Genomic DNA, 9,886 nt, shown 5'->3' with positions numbered 1-9,886 from the left:
TTTTTTTTTTCTTTGATTATATACAGTGGGGGAAATGAAACTGGAGGCAACGTGGGGGGCTATATAACGGTGAGGGCAACTTGAGGGGATGAACTGTGTAGCAAACAGGGGATGGGGGGATATGAATCTGTGGGGCAACCTGGAAGGGGACATTAAGAGAGGCATTATATTGTATGGGGCCACTAGGGTGGCATTATACTGTGTGAGAGCCACTAAGGGGTGTTATACTATGTGGGGGCCATCGAGGGGGCATTATAATTTGTGCAGGCCAGGTATTTCTAGGTGATGGTGATAGAAAGGCCCACCTATAAAACCTTTGCACAGGGCCCACCAATGTGTTACAACAGCTCTGCTTACAGGACTTTTCCATCTACAATTTTAGATAGATTCTGTGCCAGATGGACTCTGACGTAGATATGAACGCCGCCTTAGCGTCTGCCCTAGGCTGCTACAGTATCAACAGGTATACAATGCATGCAATATGTATATAACAATATAGCATAATACCGCACATGACACCAGCGCGGCCATACTAACTACCTTATCTGTTGTCAGTACAATAGACATACAGGTTCTATTAGGATTACGTTATTGCAGATCTCCTCCATGTTACGTCACTATATGATAATATGTCATGTATCAGAGACCTAAACTTGTGGCTAATGGTCTGGGCAATATGGCCACCTAACTGGCACAGCTAACTGAACTGACTGGTATTGCTGGTGATTTACGACACAAGGTTTATCAGTTGCAGACTGGCAGGACCTCATGTTCTCTCAATCCATTACTAAATTACTTGGAGCGTTTAATCCTCATGTGAATCCCTGGCTAGCGTGTAAATATCTGGATTAGGGCTGAGGCTGATTTTTCGTTAATAAGTCTCCAACGCAGCCGTATAAGCCGAGAGAAGTGTGTACGGCTTACAAGACTACTCTCCTGGACTGTCCAGGGTTCTCACAACAGAGAGATCTCCCACTGACCAGTCTATGACCAAGCTAGCAGCGCCTATATACTCATAGGGCTTCAGTGTGAGCTGTATACATATGTATGGTGTGAACACCACCTAGTGGCAGCTGCAGGAACTGTCATTCTGTGGCAGTGGGAATGGAAAGCATCGTTAAAAGGGGTTTCCTGGGTGAGAAAATAAGTGATAATCTCCTCTACTTCACCCCATCGGCTGGGATTGCTGTCCATCTCTAGTTCCAGTGCTACAATTACATCGTACCCGACTACCAAGTGACCCCTTGACAACTGAGGCCAGAAATTGACTGCAAAGGGCCACTTCACGTGTGTGTAGGGGGAATAGCAGGGATGTAACTTGAGGTGGTGCAGAGGGCACAGTCGCACCAGGGCCCAGGAGCCTTAGGGGACCCATAAACACATCAGTTTTGAGATTGCAGCTTCCATTTTGCCCATAAACCATACCTCCCAACCGTCCCGATTTCCGCGGGACAGTCACGATTTGGGTGACATGTCCCGCGGTCCCGGTTGGAGGGAGGTATGTCCCGATTTCGACGCAGATCTGAGTTGAACACATATGCGGCTGAAGCAAGGAGCTGACACAGGTCAGCTCCTCGCTTCGCCGCTGCCCGCCTCTCGTCCTGACACATGCGGCTGAAGCTGCTCGCGTGCTCGCTTCGCCGCTGCGTCTCTCTCTCGCTGACACATGCGGCTGAAGCGAGGAGCTGACCTGTGTCAGCTCCTCGCTTCGCTGCTGCCGCCGGCTCCTGGCTTGTAGACGCGATGTACAAGCCAAGAGCTGGCGGCGGCGGCGAAGCGAGGAGCTGACACAGGTCAGCTCCTCGCTTCAGCCGCATGTGTCAGCGAGAGAGAGGCGAAGCGAGCACGCGAGCAGCTTCAGCCGCATGTGTCAGGGAGAGAGGCGGGCAGCGGCGAAGCGAGGAGCTGACCTGTGTCAGCTCCTTCCTTCAGCCGCATGTGTCAGCGAGAGAGGCGGGCAGAGAGCGGCGAGGGAGCGGAGGAGAAGGTAAGTTTAATGTGGAGGTGGAACGTGAATCTGGGGGCAGATGAAGGAGAGGACGGCATGACACTGGGGGCAGAGATGGAGAGGACGGCATGACACTGGGGGCAGAGATGGAGAGGACATGAATCTGGGGGCAGAGATGGGGTACATGAATCTGGGGGCAGAGATGGAGGGACAGGAATCTGGGGGCAGAGATGTGGGACAGGAATCTGGGGGCAGAGATGTGGGACAGGAATCTGGGGGCAGAGATGGAGAGGACATGAATCTGAGGGCAGAGATGGGGGACATGAATCTGGGGGCAGAGATGGAGAGGACATGAATCTGGGGGCAGAGATGGAGAGGACATGAATCTGGGGGCAGAGATGGAGAGGACATGAATCTGGGGGCAGAGATGTGGGACATGAATCTGGGGGCAGAGATGTGGGACATGAATCTGGGGGCAGAGATGTGGGACATGAATCTGGGGGCAGAGATGGAGGGACATGAATCTGGGGGCAGAGATGGAAGAGGGACATGAAACTGGGGGAAGATGAAGGGTATATATGAAACTGGGGGAGAGATAGAGGGGGGACATATAATTTACGGGTGACTGTAGGAGGATTATACTGTGTGCGGGCACATGAAAAATTAACGAGTGGGCGGAGTCAACACAAAAGTGGGCGGGGCTAAATTTGCCGCAGCGCGAAGCGCGCCGCACATTTTGTCCCTCTTTCAGTTCTTCAAAAGTTGGGAGGTATGCATAAACCAAGGAGACCCACAGATTACCCTAACCACACTAAGGAGGACTAAACGCCTTATCACCCGTAACCATCACTGTAGGGATGAGGTAGGGGGCCGCAGACAAAAGATCGCACCGGGGCCCACAAGACTTTAGTTACACCACTGGGGAGTACTAAAGTTGCACCAGAATTGGAGAGTAACCTACTTTTTTTTTTTTTTTTTGGGGGGGGGGTGGGGTGTTTCACCCTTATTTTTGTCTAGAAACCCCCATTAAAGGGAGTTAGTCTGATGTGGCTGAGACATCATGGGCTCTACTTGTGGACAGAATTGCTCCTCAATTGCTGTAGCGCAGGGATCAGCAAGGCATGGCAGCTGCTGGGAAACTGCAACTCCCAGCATGCTCCATTCACTGCTATGGAAGTTCCAAGAAGAGTACATCAAGTAGTCATGCTGGGACTTGTAGTACAACAACAGCTGGAGCTCCACCCCTGGTGGCTGTGCCCGGTTATTGCAGCTCAGCTCACACTTAAGTGAATGTGTCACATATGCAGAAAAGAAAGTTCCTGTGTGCAGGAGTCACGTACATTGTACAGACTGGGAGGGATGAGAACATGTAAGGACCTGAGGGTTCAGTGCAATAAACCTTATATAACCTTGTTATTTGCAATATGAGAGCTAAAATGGAGAAGACCTGAGGACTATATAAGCAAGTAAATTTCCTCCGCTGTTTACGTCTCCCATTCACTATCCTGGCCCATCCTGCCAATATGCCATACAAGTCTTTATCGGGAAAACCTTGTTTTTTACATACGGACACTTAGAGGAAAAGATGACAATGACACCCAGCCCTTAGACTCCCCATCTTCCAAATGCCATAACTGTTTAATTTTTCTGTGCACAAATCTGTATGGACGCTTAGTTTTTGCAGGACGAATTGCACTTTGTAAAGGTACCATTTACTATTCCGAATGGGCTGGATTTGGAGGAAATCTGCATCTGAGCGACTTTCTGATGGGCTTGGGTTTTACAGCGTTCATTGAGCAATCAAGAAGACAGGTCACCTGTATTATAAAAATAATTGTATTTGATGTGTTGGAAATACTAGCCGACACATTGACCATAAGAGCTCTGTAGGCTGGAGATAGTCACAGAATGGTAAAAACCTAAGCCAAAGGTTCCCCCTAGTGGAAAATCCTAACAATTACACCAAACTGAACACCTTTAGTACATGACACCAGCGCGGCCATACTAACTACCTTATCTGTTGTCAGTACAATAGACATACAGGTTCTATTAGGATTACGTTATTGCAGATCTCCTCCATGTTACGTCACTATATGATAATATGTCATGTATCAGAGACCTAAACTTGTGGCTAATGGTCTGGGCAATATGGCCACCTAACTGGCACAGCTAACTGAACTGACTGGTATTGCTGGTGATTTACGACACAAGGTTTATCAGTTGCAGACTGGCAGGACCTCATGTTCTCTCAATCCATTACTAAATTACTTGGAGCGTTTAATCCTCATGTGAATCCCTGGCTAGCGTGTAAATATCTGGATTAGGGCTGAGGCTGATTTTTCGTTAATAAGTCTCCAACGCAGCCGTATAAGCCGAGAGAAGTGTGTACGGCTTACAAGACTACTCTCCTGGACTGTCCAGGGTTCTCACAACAGAGAGATCTCCCACTGACCAGTCTATGACCAAGCTAGCAGCGCCTATATACTCATAGGGCTTCAGTGTGAGCTGTATACATATGTATGGTGTGAACACCACCTAGTGGCAGCTGCAGGAACTGTCATTCTGTGGCAGTGGGAATGGAAAGCATCGTTAAAAGGGGTTTCCTGGGTGAGAAAATAAGTGATAATCTCCTCTACTTCACCCCATCGGCTGGGATTGCTGTCCATCTCTAGTTCCAGTGCTACAATTACATCGTACCCGACTACCAAGTGACCCCTTGACAACTGAGGCCAGAAATTGACTGCAAAGGGCCACTTCACGTGTGTGTAGGGGGAATAGCAGGGATGTAACTTGAGGTGGTGCAGAGGGCACAGTCGCACCAGGGCCCAGGAGCCTTAGGGGACCCATAAACACATCAGTTTTGAGATTGCAGCTTCCATTTTGCCCATAAACCATACCTCCCAACCGTCCCGATTTCCGCGGGACAGTCACGATTTGGGTGACATGTCCCGCGGTCCCGGTTGGAGGGAGGTATGTCCCGATTTCGACGCAGATCTGAGTTGAACACATATGCGGCTGAAGCAAGGAGCTGACACAGGTCAGCTCCTCGCTTCGCCGCTGCCCGCCTCTCGTCCTGACACATGCGGCTGAAGCTGCTCGCGTGCTCGCTTCGCCGCTGCGTCTCTCTCTCGCTGACACATGCGGCTGAAGCGAGGAGCTGACCTGTGTCAGCTCCTCGCTTCGCTGCTGCCGCCGGCTCCTGGCTTGTAGACGCGATGTACAAGCCAAGAGCTGGCGGCGGCGGCGAAGCGAGGAGCTGACACAGGTCAGCTCCTCGCTTCAGCCGCATGTGTCAGCGAGAGAGAGGCGAAGCGAGCACGCGAGCAGCTTCAGCCGCATGTGTCAGGGAGAGAGGCGGGCAGCGGCGAAGCGAGGAGCTGACCTGTGTCAGCTCCTTCCTTCAGCCGCATGTGTCAGCGAGAGAGGCGGGCAGAGAGCGGCGAGGGAGCGGAGGAGAAGGTAAGTTTAATGTGGAGGTGGAACGTGAATCTGGGGGCAGATGAAGGAGAGGACGGCATGACACTGGGGGCAGAGATGGAGAGGACGGCATGACACTGGGGGCAGAGATGGAGAGGACATGAATCTGGGGGCAGAGATGGGGTACATGAATCTGGGGGCAGAGATGGAGGGACAGGAATCTGGGGGCAGAGATGTGGGACAGGAATCTGGGGGCAGAGATGTGGGACAGGAATCTGGGGGCAGAGATGGAGAGGACATGAATCTGAGGGCAGAGATGGGGGACATGAATCTGGGGGCAGAGATGGAGAGGACATGAATCTGGGGGCAGAGATGGAGAGGACATGAATCTGGGGGCAGAGATGTGGGACATGAATCTGGGGGCAGAGATGTGGGACATGAATCTGGGGGCAGAGATGTGGGACATGAATCTGGGGGCAGAGATGGAGGGACATGAATCTGGGGGCAGAGATGGAAGAGGGACATGAAACTGGGGGAAGATGAAGGGTATATATGAAACTGGGGGAGAGATAGAGGGGGGACATATAATTTACGGGTGACTGTAGGAGGATTATACTGTGTGCGGGCACATGAAAAATTAACGAGTGGGCGGAGTCAACACAAAAGTGGGCGGGGCTAAATTTGCCGCAGCGCGAAGCGCGCCGCACATTTTGTCCCTCTTTCAGTTCTTCAAAAGTTGGGAGGTATGCATAAACCAAGGAGACCCACAGATTACCCTAACCACACTAAGGAGGACTAAACGCCTTATCACCCGTAACCATCACTGTAGGGATGAGGTAGGGGGCCGCAGACAAAAGATCGCACCGGGGCCCACAAGACTTTAGTTACACCACTGGGGAGTACTAAAGTTGCACCAGAATTGGAGAGTAACCTACTTTTTTTTTTTTTTTTTTGGGGGGGGGTGGGGTGTTTCACCCTTATTTTTGTCTAGAAACCCCCATTAAAGGGAGTTAGTCTGATGTGGCTGAGACATCATGGGCTCTACTTGTGGACAGAATTGCTCCTCAATTGCTGTAGCGCAGGGATCAGCAAGGCATGGCAGCTGCTGGGAAACTGCAACTCCCAGCATGCTCCATTCACTGCTATGGAAGTTCCAAGAAGAGTACATCAAGTAGTCATGCTGGGACTTGTAGTACAACAACAGCTGGAGCTCCACCCCTGGTGGCTGTGCCCGGTTATTGCAGCTCAGCTCACACTTAAGTGAATGTGTCACATATGCAGAAAAGAAAGTTCCTGTGTGCAGGAGTCACGTACATTGTACAGACTGGGAGGGATGAGAACATGTAAGGACCTGAGGGTTCAGTGCAATAAACCTTATATAACCTTGTTATTTGCAATATGAGAGCTAAAATGGAGAAGACCTGAGGACTATATAAGCAAGTAAATTTCCTCCGCTGTTTACGTCTCCCATTCACTATCCTGGCCCATCCTGCCAATATGCCATACAAGTCTTTATCGGGAAAACCTTGTTTTTTACATACGGACACTTAGAGGAAAAGATGACAATGACACCCAGCCCTTAGACTCCCCATCTTCCAAATGCCATAACTGTTTAATTTTTCTGTGCACAAATCTGTATGGACGCTTAGTTTTTGCAGGACGAATTGCACTTTGTAAAGGTACCATTTACTATTCCGAATGGGCTGGATTTGGAGGAAATCTGCATCTGAGCGACTTTCTGATGGGCTTGGGTTTTACAGCGTTCATTGAGCAATCAAGAAGACAGGTCACCTGTATTATAAAAATAATTGTATTTGATGTGTTGGAAATACTAGCCGACACATTGACCATAAGAGCTCTGTAGGCTGGAGATAGTCACAGAATGGTAAAAACCTAAGCCAAAGGTTCCCCCTAGTGGAAAATCCTAACAATTACACCAAACTGAACACCTTTAGTAAAGCCATCAAGCAGAAGTGTCAAGCTTTTGTAGGATGTCAACCCCTTGCAAGTCCAACATTAGAAAATGTCCACGTGACATGTCCACTGCTGATCTACTATTTGTTCTACTGCGTTCACATTGCAGCAGCTCTCAGTCCCATTGTCTGAATTGACTATCATACTGCCCATCTCCATGGACATGAAAGGTCCTCTTTAGGCTAAGCGCACAGAGTTTTTTGGATCGGAACCTGAGACTGAGGCTGCCTCAGGTTCCAAGCCATAAAATGTGTTGCGGAACTGAAAGCCAATGCACGGCCCCCGGCTTCAAGCCGCGCACCCTCCTCCGGATCAGGCTCAATGAACTAGCCCGCAGGAGGGAGTGTCTTCAGGCCGAATCGCGAGGCGACTCAGCTTGAAGAATGAGCACCTTGCTTCTTTTTTTCCGGGAGCTGGAAGAAACGGCTCCCGGAAAAAGCTCCTGCGCGGCTCCCATTGATTTCAATGGAAACCGTCTTTTTGGTCAGGATTTTGAGGCGTTTACGGCCTCAAAACCCTGACCAAAAAACTCTGTGTAAACTAAGCCAAAGTGCAGACATTTGAGGTAATGTGGCGGATGTAGGCAAGGAGATATCTCATCCACTTTGCTGCTCTTCTACATCAGATCAGTTGTGTTAGATTTTTCCGTCACCTGTTGGCTGTAATAGTGTGTATGGGCTACAGAGCTGTGGGGTGACTTGTGTATTATGGGCACATATTTTTCAAAGTATGTGCTGGACAAAAACCTTGTGGGTTGAGTGTGAGTGTTTATGCAACAAAATTTTGGTAATAAAAAAAAAAAAAAAAAAAGGGGGGTTTTTTTTAAATTATAAAGTTCTATGAAAATTAAGTTTCTTTTATATTGTTAGTGTAATCTGGTAAGATCATATGTTGTTTAGGGTAAAGGACTTTTCATTTCCGACAAGGTGTTTGGAACAGTCGTCTATACGAACCATTGTTGACCATACGTTCCAGACAAATGATACATTAAATTTTAGACTATAGCCAGCTTAACTGCACCAGTATTAGGGTGCGTTCACACTACGTATACGGCAGCTTATTCTGAACGTAAAACACGTTCAGAATCAGCGGCGTATAAAGCAGCTCCATTCATTTCTATGGGAGCCGGCATACGAGCGTTCCCCATAGAAATGAATAGGCTGCTTTTTTCACTACGAGCAGTCCCATTGAAGTGAATGGGAAGTGCCGGCGTGTACGGCAAGCTCTGCTCATGCCGAGCCGTACACGCGAGCATTTTCCATTCACTTCAATGGGAGTGCTCGTAGAGAAAAAAAGCATCCCATTCATTTCTATGGGGAGTGCTCGTATGCCGGCTCCCATAGAAATGAATGGAGCTGCTTTATACGCCGCTGATTCTGAACGTGTTTTACGTTCAGAATAAGCTGCCGTATACGTAGTGTGAATGCACCCAGGGTGCGTTCACACGATGTAAAATGGAGCGCAAGCTGGCACATATACGTGTGTCAGCATTTTGCGTGCTCAAAAAGATCCCATTGATTTCAATGGGAGTTACGAGCGTATACTCCGCGTTATTTTGCGCCCGTAATTTTGTGGGCGTATACGTGCCAGCTTGCGCTCCATTTTACATCGTGTGAACGCACCCTTATAGAGATGAATAGAGAGCAACGGACTTGCACATCTGTCACTCATTTCAAGAAGAATCACTACAGACCATCTCCAATAGGTGCTGCTCCACTGATTCTGGCACCACTGGAATTTCTTTTCTACACCTCACCATTCCTGAGCAATCATTTGTATTAGTTTCTGCACACTCATGCTCTATAACAGATGGGCGGTCTTAGAGTAGGAGCAAGGACCGCCCACCTAACAGTAGAGCGCATAACTGTGCTTAAAATAGCACTTCTTGTTCAGGAATGGTGGGGGCTAGAGAAAAAAAAGTTCCAACTGCACCAGAAGCCGTGCAGGGGGCCTATTGAAAGTTACGAAGAGGTGGAGTTGATGGAGATGATGAAAGGTCCCCTTAAAGACCAGTGGGCTTCAGAATTACCGTAGTGCAGTCTTACTGTCCTGTATAGAAGTTTCTACACACAAAAAAACACCACATTTCAGAAAAGGTATATAAAATGTATTACTTAGATAAAAATCATACATAGCAAACATGTCACAACATGGAATGTAGAAGTCGTACTTGTACCAATATACCTATATACCACATACTTTCCCCACATTCTATTACGGCATAACAAATAAGATTTTCACTTTTACATACGATTCAATAATATCCCTGAAGCAGAAAGTAAACCCTTTCTCTATTTTTTTTTCAGTTTCATGTAAAAAAAAAATATTTTAAAATAACCAAATATATAAAATGTATATACAATGAAGCAAGGGTTCCAGGATCTATACATTCAGAAACAGGATACAGATACTTGGTGGAGGAGTGCTGGCCTGTAATGGAAAAACATCCAACTACTCCACTAAATCCGAGATAGGTTTAAAAAAGGGTATTCGAGAACAGTGCCTCCCTTATCCACTGGTCATGTCTGGTATTGCATCAATTAAATT

The sequence above is a fragment of the Leptodactylus fuscus genome, chromosome 3 (assembly GCF_031893055.1).
Source record: "Leptodactylus fuscus isolate aLepFus1 chromosome 3, aLepFus1.hap2, whole genome shotgun sequence".
Lineage (NCBI taxonomy): Eukaryota > Metazoa > Chordata > Amphibia > Anura > Leptodactylidae > Leptodactylus > Leptodactylus fuscus.
Note: the sequence above shows the minus strand (reverse complement) of the source record.